Here is a 12,977-nt window from a genome sequence, read left to right as displayed (position 1 = left end):
GTACATGTTAAAGGAACCAAACCCTTACAGACCTAAACAAAAACATGCTCACATATAAATACGATTCACCCAATGCCAAGCCCAGCAGTGTGAGCATATTCAAACGGTTTTCCACAGACCTTGGAAAAATGAAAAACAGACCTCTTGTTCCAGTGGAGGTAAAGAATTGTTTAAAGGGTCGAAGGTAAAGCTACATACTGCCTACGCACGCACGCAGGTTGTGAGTGTTTACTCACAAAGCCTCAACTTGATCAAAGTGCACAAATGACATACGTCTCCTTGTCGACAGATGGACAAAGATTCTACTGCGTTTTACTGATTTGGGTTCAAATGTGACCCCGATTCCCAAAAAACTGAGACGCTGTGTGAAGCATAAATAAAACAGAATGTGATAATTTGCTAATCCTTTTTGACATATATATATAACATATAAGGCATCACAACTTTTTGGAATCAGGGTTGTACAAAATACATTGAAAGGCAAAGAGTTTTTTTTATTTTCTGTAATTAGTAGTAGTTTTTCTCTCTAAGAAAAAGTGAGGCTAAGGCCAAAGAATGAAGGAGAAGCCATGAAATAAGAGCAGGGACAGAGACTGATTAAAACGAATGGCAAGCCGCAGCGATTTCAAAAATGGAGAAAAAACACTCCTCTCATGGTCTAGCAATGAAACTAACAGGGAGGTTGAAGTGTTCGAGCGTCTTTCAGAGGTTCATAAAGTAATTTCCTTGTCACAAAGAGCTTTTACCATGGAGGGCGGTAAAGGCAAGGCCACAAGATTTCATATCAAAGCCAAGGTCCCAGATACACTCTCACTATTGTGGCTTTAATGCTCTGTAGCACTCTGTGGCTTGCCTTTATTTAAAAAGCTTTTAGTATGTGGCCTTGTTAATTGGAACAGTCATATACTGTTTACTTATATTTTTCTTCCTTTGTGACTGTGTGATTTAAGAACCTCTATCACAATTTTTCAAGGCGTATTGAAAGTCAAGATAGTTTGAAGCTCTTTGGATCAGACATGGATACACATACACACACACACACACACACAGACACACACACGTTTCCAGTTTCCTTTATTATTTCTTATTATTTTAACTCATGGATTAGTTTGCCCATAAAGTTTCGAGCTTCATTTAATACCACTGGGCTGGTGGAGTGAATCTCAGTGCAGATGGAACAGTACGCCGCAAACATAAAGGACAAAACACACGAAGTACACAACTCCACATACCATACGGTCACAATCGAAAAGAAAAGAATGCTCATTCACAGGCACACAAACACCGCTGGCAGCATTTCAGACTACAGCTGGTGCCTTGAGGCACTTAATTCAATTATCATTTGCCCGGAAGCTGAACTATTTCTCCTAATTTCATAGCTGGCCTTGAGCGAATATGTTTTTTTTTTCAGATTACATCTACTGGAATGACCTAATGTCCAAGTGGCAGCAAGCTGGAACATTTAATGACAGTCCTGCTCTGTATCTGGCTGATTGACACTGGGACATGTAGGTGGTGGAATGGGAGAGCGCACATTTCCCGGTCAGTTAGCCGCTCAAGGTTGCAGGGAGCCTGCAGCGGCGCGGGTGACCTTGGCTAAGGTAGAGCAGACAGAGAGAGACCTTGAGAGACAGCGGGGCAGCAGGATCCGGCGCTCAAAGAGCTGGGGAACATAACGTGGTAATTCATGACTATATATCACAGCACACGGTACACGTGTGATTGTGGATGAAAAACAGATTTTTCCACTCGTATTTATTCTTTTTTACTAGATATATTCATCCTGCATTCTGGTGGTTTTAACACTGTGTTGATTTGTGGACATTGTTGGCCATGTATTCTTCTAGCAGTGGGTAATGTTGTGTTGCATGAGCTTTGCCAGTTTTGTTCTGAGCATACCTCCTGCAGTTTCTCGCCTGTATCTGCCTTTTGTCAGCAGACCTGAGCTGGAGTTCTTGTGGAGGTTTGTATTGTCTACAGAAAGTTGCTGTTGCTGTTCATCCTGCCTGCTGAGTGATTTCTGTTCGGCGACTTAAACATGCGAGACAGGAATCAACTGGCCAGTGTTCGCACTGTGCTGAGGAAAATAAGTGGCTGGCGACAGACTCCTTTGTTGTCAAGGAGTATGACGTGCTGCTTTCAGGTCATAAATATGGTTTTCTGAAAATGCAAGGGCAAGAAGTTAAAGATTTTCAAAATAAAATCTGCAATAAATACACAATCTCAGTTTTTCTTTGTTTTCTTGTACTCTGTACTGCATGCATACTACCAGCACTTTTAAAATTTCACTTGTCTTACCGTGCAATATTTGCACACCCTTAAAAACTGTCTTTCACCAGCTTGTGTAAAAGCTGTGAAAACAATAAAAGCTATTTTCTCTGCACCTCCGTGAAAAGCTCAAGGTTAATTGGCTTGAATAAAATGGGGAAAATGTATAGGATTTCACTGCTTGATGTCGATATTGTCGAGCCTTTCCAGTCATGTATGTTGGGTCTGTGCAGCACAGTGCAAGTTTGAAATGGCGCCCTAACACTTTAAGTGAAGTTCACCATGCTGTCTAACATTGAAATACTGCATGAAAAGAGGCACATATAGAGCCAAACAGCAAAGAAAGGTTAGTGTTTGAATTTCAAAGGTTTTAGTTAAAAGTTAATCTTTGCTTCATACAAAAGATAACTAAAGAGATGCAGATTGGCCTCTGACATGTAGTGGAGTAGAAGTGCTGTATAAAATTGCATAAAACTTATTGTCTGGAAGAGACTTCTGAGGTTTTCAGCGGATGATGAGTAATTTCACAGCGCTTGAAAAAAGAAGAAAGTTCAATACTTTCAGGTTGGCATATTAAAAGATAAAAAACATCGCATTTTCAAGGCCTTATGGTCTTTAATCACACAAGTATCACAGAAGCAAAGCGAAGTCAGACAGCATGACTCAGTGCCTGTCGGTAAATCAATTACAGAAGTCTGAAAATGGGTTTATTGTTGCTCAAGGTGCACAACTCGCAAATAAAGAAAACCTCACTGACAAATTTAATGAGAATTTTTGGGACGGGGATGAAAATAGTCGGTCGTTTTGCTGCATTTTATCACTCAGTCTTCGTCATTTCCTCGATTTTTATTCTGAATGTGTGTCTTTTCCCTCACCTTGGTCTTTCCCATATGTGAGCCCTCTCCTGTTTTCCACTCGCCCCCTCATCCTCACCGCCTCCTCCCGCGTCCCTTCCTGGCACGCCGACATTGTTATTAGTGTCATAATTTACCTCCTTATGCAAACATGACCCTGTCCTCGATATGCTGTAAGGCAAAATATTCATACTGTAGTCACTGTGAGACCAATAAAGAATGAGATAGGAGGGACATAAATTATTAGTCCACAGCTACAATATTTCATAATTCACTCAGCAGCCTTTCCACACATCACGTCACACACACACACTGATGCATGCGTGTCTCTCATGTAGTCTCGGTAATGGCTATACATATGAAAGAGGAACATTGTTTCATGGTGTGACATGTATTTGGACAAGATAAATAGATCAGGGAGGACAAGCAGAGATAGAGGGAAAGGGCAAGAGAGGGAAAAGGTAAATGGGATGTGTATGTAGGAGTCAGGTGAGGCAATCTGCATTTTGATCACTGTTATGTCTAAATGTACTTTTACAACACTACTGTAGGGTAAATTATTTGTGACTTGCTGAGGTAAGTGAGATAATTGGAAGGAAGGTACTGTATGTACCGTCAAAGTGGTCTCGAGGACCCATCGGAGCGGCACTGGGGGACTACTGTGCCGTAAGGATTCGGTAGCACATGCTCACTGGTGGGTTTGACCTTGGCAGCTTCTTCCTCTTCTCCTCCCTCCTCCTTACATGTTAACCCCCCCCCCCTTCACCCCCCACCACCCAGGGTCCCACTCAACCTTGGCTAATTAGCTCACGTCCCAGTGGCATATGTTCAACACACTATTTATCCACAACAAGGACATTACAACTGCAGCGTCCCGCCTCTGCGCTGCCTCCCGCTCACTCCCTCATTTTGTTGTAGTGAGCGTATCTGTATTTGTGTTTGTGTTTGTATGGCAGTGGTACAGGTAGTAACGACTTATCTCTATCCTTTTAATCTGTCTCTGTGGGCACCTGTGTTTGCGTGTTTTTAGGACATCGAAAGCTGCTATAATCATTTTAGAATAAGAAGCGATCAGATAACTACATGTATACTCAAATTAATCTTTATTAACAGATATGAATGCAGACTCTGTAGGCAAGGGACAATATGTTAGTAGCGGAAGTGTTCTGGTTTCTGTTTGTAGTTCGTTTGTGGTCCGACCAATCACGTTTGAGCAAGCTTTGGTTGCATGCATGCAAACAGTCCATGTAAAGAGCGAAAGAGACATTAGCCGAAATACAATCTCTGAACCCATCGGCTATTGTCTGATGACAATTTAGCTTGGAGCTCATGTCGAGTTCGAAGGTCAAGCTGCTAATCGGCCTGTAAACAATAAAGAGGAAGTCTTGGCCCAGATATCCATTATCCATTAGGCGGATATCCACTGGCCACACCGGAAGCCTGACTCACTGACTGCTGCTCCCGGCGGCTAAATCCTCATCAGATGATGAGGTCGCACTCATAGAAACGAATCACCTTTCCTTCAGCTCTACAGGCGTTACACCATCTTTCAGCGCAGCAACAACAACAAAAACCCTGAACCCTGCCTGGCCAGCACCAAATGGCAGACACATTAAACAGCTGAAGAGCCTGATATTTCCCTCAGGAGCTGGTGGAGACCAAAAACAGAACTAAAAGAGAGTGAATATTGAACTTACATTGATCAGGAGGACAGAACAGAGACTCTAAATAAATGATGACGATGAACGTTGAAACAGGTCCAATATTCCTTCTAACAATAGGCTTCCTAGTTAATCGCTGCTCCCTAAAATATATAACATGACAGTGAAAATCTGTCTTGATGTTATACTGTGAATGTTAAAAAAATGGATGCAGCTTAAGATTTTCAAAGTTTTGGCCTTGCTACTTCTCATAAGTAGCCGGTAACAGCGGCCAAGTGACTGAGCCACCAGCGCTGCTATTCTTTACACCTGCAATTTCCTGTGTGCCTCTGAAGTGCCTCTAAAACCCATCCAATCTGAGTTTTTGATATCCTTGAGGCTGTATTCATTAAACCTCTTACAGGTGGGCTGAGTCATTCAGGAGAAAAATTGCTGATATTGCCCTCTCTCCTTCTTCACAATGCGATTATATGTTAGCATATGCTGTCCTTCTCACACTCGGCCCGACCAGTAGACCAACGCCACCTGTTCCCGATTGGCTGGAATAGTGTTGTGTGGCTCGGTCCGAGCCACTCTGATGGCTTCCTGTTTACAGAGCCAGGGCTGTGCACACACAGAGCGGACAGCTACACGACCTTGGGGAGATATTCACCGAATTTCAAATTCAGTGAATATCTCAACAATCTGTCATCAACAATCATTCTCCAGAATGACTCACTCCACCTTTAAGGCAAATAATAGCTCCTAACTAATTATTCACAAATCGTTCCAGTAACAATAATCTCCCAGATCTCTGGATCATCAGGAGCAGTTGAGAAGACCTTTAACATTTAAAGATCCTTTCAACTAGTCCTTAATTTGGATCATTAAGGCCAAATTACCAACTGACTCAGTTATCTGTGGGTAGAACTATATAGTACAAACCATAGATACCGTCTCCAGACCACACTCGGTTTGGAAAACTATAAGGTTTTTGCCTTTAAATTGTATTCAGCTAAATAAATAAATAAAGCTGCTACCAGGTTTTCATGTGATACATGATATGTCCAAAAAGCTGCACAATAATAAAGATGGAGACATAAGAACCTGAGAAATACAGCATCAACACACAGGTGGTTCTTATTGGCAGCTTGTTGCCAAGTGGTCTGGTTCAATTCAAGACTCCCATGTTTGGCTGGCGAGTGGCCTGAGGCTGCAGTTTGAGGGGCATCATGCCCCAGACTGATGTCCCTGTGGCTCATCACTCCCTGTGTCCACCCAAAGCTCGGATCTCAGTGAAAGACTGCAGTAATGCAGAGCTGAAAATAGTTATTTGAGCCGCTGTTCAGCTTTTAATTACAACACATTTACAGAATGCAGGATATTTGGTCGTTTTTAGGCAGATTCGGTTTGCTTTTATTTTAGCTGTTTGGCTTTACAAACACTTCAGTGAAAATATGGCAGCAATATTTGCACAACCCTGATTCCAAAAAAGTTGGACACATGATGTTGAAAAACATCAATAAAACAGAATGTGAGAACTTGCTAAACCTACAAAGGCAATATGTTCAATGTTTCACCTCATCAGTTTCGTTGATTTTTGTAAATATCTGCTTATTTTGAACATGATGCAGCAGCATGTTTCAAACAAGTTGTGACAGGAGCAACAAAAGACTGGGAAAGTTGTGGAACGCTCCAAAAACACCTGTTTGGATCATTCCACAGGTAAACAGGTTGATTGGTGTCAGGTGATAGTATCATGATTGGGTATGAAAGGAGCATCCTGGAGAGGCTCAGTCGTTCCCGAGCAAGGATGGAGCGAGGTTCACCACTTTGTCAACACATGGTTGATTAAAGTGGGGGTATGAACGTCTGGCCTCTAAGTCGTTGGAACTTGTGAGACGTTGTGATCCAGCCAACGAGGCATTTCAGAGACACAAGAAAATGCAGCCCAGAAATAAAACAAACTGCAGTTACTTTTTTCTGCCATAAAAGAAAATAAGAGTTAGTCGCAGTGATGAAGAAGACCAATCTCGAGCACCATTACAGACTGATTGATGCTAAACTGGATGAGCTGCAAGGACAAACGCGCTTGGATGAAGTTAACGCTCTTTGGCAGAGTTTGGAGGCTCAACAAGCAGCTTTCTGACAGAGACAGTGTTCTGCTGGCAAGTTTTGTGGTGAGAGAGCTAACAGGCAGGAAGCTGAAACCTCATGCAGAAGGGGAGTTTATGAAGGAGAGCCTTGTTGCAGCTGTGGAGCTGCGAGCAGCAGACAAAGTAAAACAGTTCCAGAGTGTCTGTCTGGAATAATTCATAGAGATGAAGAGAAAACCTGACGTGGAGACTCAGTGACAGCAAGTGTCTGTGTGATTTGGCCTTCATGGTGGACATTACCAAGTACCTCTCGGAGCTGAAGGCCAGCTTCTCAGCCCTCTGCTTTCAAATGTGAAATCATTTGAAGTGAAATTAAAGCTGTGGCAAGCGCAGCTGGGAATGAATATGCTGCTGAGTGTGAAAACTCCTTCGGGCGTGTGGCGCAAGTTTTCAGGACATGCAAAGTAAACAAAAGGAACTGAACATATTTGCTATGCTGTTTAATGTGGAACGAGCTGATGCGACAGACAACCAACAACACAAAATCACTGAGCTGCAAAGCTCAAGCACTGAAGGGTCGAAAACACAGATGAATAGCGTCGCCGTGCGCACCACCAGAAAACACTGCCTCGCAATGTGACTCAATGCCACATATCTTATCACAACAAGTGGGAACACAACCCAGCAGAAGTCTGTCACAGCTAGATGCCTTGTGCCTGGCCTGAAAACCACCAAATCTGCTGCTTTGTTTGTTGTAAGCAGGGTGACCTTGTGTTTACATACTGACATTGAACCCTGCAACAGTAGGAGAGATAATAGACTGGACCATTGTATCATCGAATGTTTACCCACATTCAAAGGGAGGTTCACAATTAGACAATAAGTAAAGCTGCATTTGTTCAAAGGAACGTTCTGTACGTCATTGAGCTGTTTCATTAAGTGATGGTACTACACACAACTCACTGTAAAAATAAATCTAGCGCCAAAGAGCATCTTTGAACAGAGACAGAGGTTTTACTGCCTTGCTCTCCACCACATACGACCACCTGGCATCACCAAAGATCCGTACAAGACCCTTGAGCTGTCTCCACGTAACGCCGTCTCCTAGAAATGTATAGTTTACATGCAGATAATTTACAGCAGCAAACAGGTGTCGAAAGAAATTACAACTGGATTCTGTTATCCATTAACACCATGAGGGAATACTGTTAATTAACGTATCAGGCAAGTTGCAAAAATGCACATCGTGACTACAGCAGGGTGTAGGTCTGGGTGTGTTGATGCGCTGCAGCACTTGACGAAGGTTAGGGAATGAAGATGGTCTGCTCAGCAACATTTCACTGAAACAGCGATCACTTTGTCCATCCACCGCAACCGCCTTCCTGCGACTTGATAAGCGCAAAGCTTTTGGACAGCAGCGAGTGCACAGCGGAAAATAGTCCCCAACAAATACACCATTTCCTTCTCTTTTCTTTTGTTTGTGTGCTGAAACCACAGCGCCCAGCTGGATTAGGAAATCACTGTCAAACTATATGTATTTTTGAGCCATTTTCAAATATTTTTGTGGAACCAATGTGCTCATGGCTGAGTGCTGAGATGTCGACTTACATTATTTTGGTTGTGCTGCTATGATGTCACTGATGTCATTGTACAAATTGTCATTATGTAGTGCAGAGGCTCTTCTAAGAGCTTTTTTGGTGCCTCAGTTTGAACAGGAACTTGTGGGGAGGTGTGCTCATATGGCCACGGTTCCCCGCAATAACTTGAAAAAAACTCAATCCCACTGTACACCCCCTCCCTGAAATGACTCCGAATGTATATATATCTATATACATACATATACACACACACGCACACACACACACACACACACACACACATATATATATATATATATATATATATATATATATATATATATATTTCTTCACATTAGCAGCTATCAAGAGCTTATGTGAAGAAAACGATCTCTTTTATGATCACAGTTCCATTACACACCTTCTCTTTCCTCTTTGGAGCTATTACTCACTATTTCCAGTTAAAAGATGAATGGGTGGTGATCTGACTTGGCAGCCCTCATGTAATCCATTAGTGAGAAGAGTGTGAGTTACGTCTCGTAATAATTCTGATGTACGTTAATGCTGACCTTTTTAATCGTTCGGTCGTTACTTTACTGTTTATTTGTTTTCTGTATCTTTGTTGTGCTTCGTTGTGTCTTAAAGGATTTTGTTTTTTTCATTGATTTCAGTGTTTGTGCTGTTGATACACAGTAATTGCATTAATATCGCTTTTGTATTGTCTGATTCACAAAATGAACAAAGACTAAGTAAATAAAATATATATTTTGCCTCGCATTAATGCAAACTTGTCTCCTTTCTTCCCCTCCAACAAACACCACACACAAGCACGCACACGCACACGCACACACACACACACACACACACACACACACACACACACACACACACTCTCTCTCTCTCTCTCTCTCTCTCTCTCTCTCTCTCTCTCTCTCTCTCTCTCTCTCTCTCTCTCTCTCTCTCTCTCTGCTGTAAGTTGGTGACATGAGTCCTTGGAAAGTGCAGTATTCAATTTGTAACTATTATGGAGACAAGGACACAGTCCTTTATGTGAGCAGCCACAGAGAGAAAATGGAGGCAGTCACTATAGCAACCGCCAGAAGAGCGCCCAACAAATCAACAAACAATGCAGTACAAGACTTTTCCAGGGGAGCCATTTGATGCAAAGCCTTGAATCATACAAAGTTGTCCTCTTAAGTTTCAGAGACCTGTCTTGGAGTGTCTGTGGGTGTCTAAGCCCCAAGTGTTTGGTAAAAACCTTGTGTTTTTCTCCACCCTTGTGTTTCAAGGCCGGCTCGGCTGAATGCGCCAAAGAGCTGTCTTCTTGGGTCATGGCAACCTCAAAATTTCATTTGTGCAATCAGCCTTCAGGAAATGCTTACTGCTGCAAAAGAACATGGCATAACAATGCTCACTTATTGAAAACATTTTGTGTATTTGCTTGAGCAATTGGCCCGTGTTGAAAAAGAGTTTGGTTGCAGACAAAGATGAAACAGAGTGAGAGTTGAGAGAAATCCTAGTGGAGGTTTAGAACAAAAAAGTTGAAGCAATTGCACTTATTCTCTCGAATGATTGTTTTTAAAGCGATCTTGTCACAAAGCCGACTCACCATCCTCAAACACTGGAACCCTGCTCACTTTACTCTGTCTTCCCTTCCCACTTCCTGCATGTGCTCTGCTCTCACTTTCCCATGCCCTTTGTCCGACTATGAGTAAATAGCGTCTTTGGTGCTGACCTTGCTCTAAATTTCAGCGTGAGACTCAAAGCTGCAGCGTGGCTGATGCTGTCTGACTCCGGCTGTCTGGGTGTCATAGCAATTATTTTAAGAAGTGCAGATCACACACAGATGTGTGTGTGTGTGAGAGAGAACAAGCTTTGTGCATTCATTCTCTTTTGTTTAAAAACAGGCGAACTCTTTGTGAGATTGTGTGTGCCGACATTTCGGATCAGTCTTTGGCAGAAGGCAGTCGGGGAGAGAGGAGAGCTTCGTGTGGCGTCTGATAAATCGTATAAATACACTTTTGCATCAGAGCAGTTTGGTAGGTTTAGCCAGTGTGACCCAGCTGAGTCAGAGGAGACTCGGACAGAGCTCATATATGTGATGCTGAAATATGACAGTTTACTAACTGTAGACAAACAGGGCGCTGTGTTCTGTGGCAAGTGTGTTCTCATCCTTAAAGTTATGGGGTAGGGCTGTGAGGCGGCCTCTCCACGCTGAGCAATTCTAAACTGGGCTTGGGACCAGCAGGCACTGGGCCAGAGGAAGAGTCTGTTCTATGTCACAGAAACCCAAGAACAAACTGGACCTGCGGAGCTGATACCATGACTGTGGCTGCTTTACTTGGTGGTGTAACTTCTGAAACCCCGATTCCATTGGGACGCAGAATGTGATAACTTGCCAATCGTTTCTGACATGTGCTCAGTTGAAAACAGTACAAAGACAAGATGCAATATATACACATATCAATCATAATGTTACCTCATTGAGTACATGGATCTTTGTAAATATCTGCTCATCCGCTTTTCCACAGACTTCGGAAAAATGAAAAACAGACCTCTTGTTCCAGCGGCAGTTAAGAATTGGTAAAAGGGTTGAAGGTAGAGCTACATACTGCTCTCTCTCACACACACACACACACACACACACACACACACACACACACACACACACACACACACAGAGAGATGGACAGAGTCCACTGCGTTGTACTGATTTGGGTTCAAATTTGACCCCGATTCCCAAAAAACTGAGATGCTGTGTGAAGCATAAATAAAACAGAATGTGATAATTTGCTAATCTTTTCTGACATATACTCAATTGAAAACAGTATAAGTTTTTAGTAACATATATACATTAAATGTTTGACCTCGCCTTATACATTTTGGTAAATATCTGCTTATTCTGAATTTGATCAACGAGGTGGGACAGGAGCAACTGAAGACTGGAAAAGTTGTGGAACGCTCAAAAAACACCTGTTTGGATCATTCCACAGGTAAACAGGTTGATTAGTAACAGGTGATAGTATCATAATTGGGTATGAAAGGAGCATCCTGGAAAGGCTCAGTTGTTCACAAGCGAGAATGGAGCGAGGTTCAGCGTGGCTGATGCTAAACACAATTAGTTTGTAAATGATTTTATTTGCTCTCACACAGCATCCCTCAAACTTTGTAGGAATCATGGTTTGTAAAAAAAACAAAAATGCTTTTGGCGGTTAGTCCAGTGTTTTGATGAACCTTCGTTGCTGAAAAAATCTGCACATTTATTAAGAAGTGAGTTTATTTGTACAGCAGCGTTCAAGAGCAAATGTCACAAAGCGCTTCACAATGAAAGACAAAAGAGCGAGTATTAAACTGCCACAGGCGTCCAACCCCATCGCCTTCCTCTTTAGATATTTTGCAGCATATCAACATCACACTTCTTCTGACTTTGCTCCTCAGAGAGGGCAGAAATTACCACAAAGAGGCTGCTTGTCAGGAACAGATGCTTTCAAGTGTTTGAACAGTGTTTGAAGTATTATTATCACCCGCTTTTACATTTCCAACATCCTGTTTTAGTTCCTTTTTAGTTAAAATCATTAAGATTTTCATCAAATCAAACCCCACGTTTTATATTACGCTCTGCTTTGTTTCTGCAGCATCCACTTAATGAGCTTACACTCAGTGTTTCCTTGCCTCAAGTCCGGCCTGGCCTCTGTTCCACTAGCTTCTCCGACTCAGTCTTTCATTCAGCATCTCTTTGATCACCCTCTCTGTGTTCCTTGGGTTGTCTTTACTCTGTCGCTACCATGATCATAATATATCGTATACAGTATTTTCGCTATCAAGTGAAATATTCAAACCCAAGACCTTATGTTTTCTCCATTCATCATCCATTGTGCGTCCTTGTAGACACACTTTGCTACCTTTGGACGTTTTTGATCTGAATTTAAACTAAAGTCCTGGTTTTCTGAGCTACATGTGGCTACACATCATGAGTTGGGGTCTCTTTTTTTCATTTATTAAAGACATATTTAAGGCTTATTTGATTTGCTCTGTCTGAGGAAGGATGGTGAAGTGGAGAGCTTCTTAAGTAGCCTACATCTTGTGCAAATTTGATAAATAAACAAAGGAGGCCGAGAGCAAGACAAAGAGCGACAGAGCGCTGTAGCTGTCTTTTCAATTCTGTGCTTTTGCAACAATAATGTAATCTCTCCTTGAGACAGAAGGATTTTTATAACCTGCGCTGGCTGGGCCTTGAGCAGGAGAAGAGACAGGCTGGGCGAAGGCTGTTTATCCCGCGGCGTCCTTGATATAAACATGTGAAAAATCTCTCTGTTTTCTCTCTCAGCCAAATCAATACAAAGACATTCAGCCTCCGAACAATGTTGTGGCACTACTGCAAAAGTTTTTCATCCTGCCTCCATTCATAGCCGCGTCCTTCAACGCGGCACAGCAGGGGACGCTGAGGTCCCGCTTACTGCTATTTCATGAATGTGGCCGTGCACTCAGTGTCATCCTTTCTCCGCAGTAGACAACCTTCTGTGAAGACCCTTGTGCGGCAGT

This window comes from Chelmon rostratus, chromosome 13, assembly GCF_017976325.1.
Source record: "Chelmon rostratus isolate fCheRos1 chromosome 13, fCheRos1.pri, whole genome shotgun sequence".
Taxonomy (NCBI): Eukaryota; Metazoa; Chordata; class Actinopteri; order Chaetodontiformes; family Chaetodontidae; genus Chelmon; species Chelmon rostratus.
This window is presented reverse-complemented; position numbering follows the sequence as displayed.